This window comes from Orycteropus afer, unplaced genomic scaffold (assembly GCF_000298275.1).
Source record: "Orycteropus afer afer isolate SDZICR_OR568_19922 unplaced genomic scaffold, OryAfe1.0 scaffold00010, whole genome shotgun sequence".
Lineage (NCBI taxonomy): Eukaryota > Metazoa > Chordata > Mammalia > Tubulidentata > Orycteropodidae > Orycteropus > Orycteropus afer.
The window spans coordinates 2,966,418-2,968,009 of NW_006921597.1; the positions used below are offsets into that span (position 1 = coordinate 2,966,418).

The following is a 1,592-nucleotide window of genomic DNA, read 5'->3' on the forward strand; positions in this document are numbered from 1 at the left end:
AACATTGTTTTGTGCCACTCCCAACAGAAATACTCCAGGTGGACAACTTCAGCAATCAGGAGCTCCTCAGTTGCTCATAGAAAATCCCACCTTGGAGTTTACAAAGACTTATGGGTAGAAAAGCCACACTAAGTAATTTACTACACCGCATTCAGAAATAAGCAAATGAAATTAGTGAATTCTCACTTTCTAGCCATGCGCTGTTCTAAGTGATTTACAAAATTTAACTCATTTAATTTTCAAAACTGTCCTATGAGGTGATGGAAATTATTATGCTCATTTTATAGATGGGAAGTTAACACTGCTCAAATGCTTTTTTATACAAGGTTCCAAATCAGTTCAGTCCAGTTCAGTCATGGCCAATGAAGTAACACTGGAACTGACCTGAATTTTTAAAATGTGGGTGAACTGGAATGGTAACTGGAACAGGAAAAATTATGGGTCAAAGCCCTACTAGAAACTTAATCTCCCTCTTAGAAAACAAGGGCAGCATTGTGTATTACATAGCAACCAAATCTCTTGACTAAGTCAAAAACAATGGTGCCTGGCTCAAAGATGGTGGCCAACCACACCACTTTGAATGTGTGTTGCTCTCCATAGTCCTGGTAATATTCCAGTGCCACACATTAGTGTCCTGAAAGGTCTCCGTATGCCTCTTCCAAGTCTCTTATTCCAGAGCTTTGACACCCATAATTTTTCCTGATTGGGTTAGCATTCCACATCACCCAAATTTTTAAAACTTGGGTCTGTTTTGATGTTGCTTCATCAGCCATGACTGAATTGGTTCAAACTAGTTTGAAGCCGTGGCTTTACATAAATAAATTTATTCAGTCCTCACAACTACCCCTATAAAGTGATTAGAATTGTTATGTCCATTTTATATGTAAGAATTTAAACTTCCCAGAGACTTGGAGCTAATAAGGGAAGGGGCTAGGATTTGAACTCAGGCAATCTGACTCAGGAGCCCCTGCTCCTAAGCACTATGCTATCCATACCCACTGCCATCAAGTAGATTCCAATTCATAGTTAACGTATATAGGACAGAGTAGAAACCATAGGGTTTCTAAGGCTACAATCTTTATGCAAGCAGACTGCTACATCTTTCTCCCAGACAGTAGGTTGAAAATGCTGACCTTTAAGTTAGCAGCTGAGCATTTAACCAGGGCTCCTTATCACTATGCTATACCATCTGTATAATTAAAATTGCTTTAGTGGTAGCATATCCACCTTCTAGAAATTCTCACAACTGGACCTATAAACAGCATCATGATGAATGGAAAAGGACTGAAGTTATCAAAAACTTCACATTGCTTGGTTCTACAATAGAGGCCAATGTAAGCAGCAGTAAGGATATCAGATGACACATAGCACTGGGCAAGTCGGCTACAAAGGACCTCTTTCAAGTGTTGAAGAGCAAAGACATCTCCTTGAGAATTAAGGTGCGCCTGATACAACCCATGGTATTTTCAATCACCTCAGATGCATGTGAGAGCTGGACAATGAATAAGGAAGACCAAAGAAAAGTTGATGCTTTTGAGTTGTGGTGCTGGCAAAGAATGCTGAAAGTACCATGGACTGCTAAAAGAACTAAC

At 39.6% G+C, this 1,592-nt stretch overlaps 1 protein-coding gene across 1 annotated transcript in view; it reads right to left on the reverse strand.

Moving 5' to 3' along the window:
• SEC22B (SEC22 homolog B, vesicle trafficking protein) overlaps nt 1-1,592 on the reverse strand; it is a 30,877-nt gene that overhangs the window by 22,257 nt on the left and 7,028 nt on the right. The window lies entirely within an intron of this gene.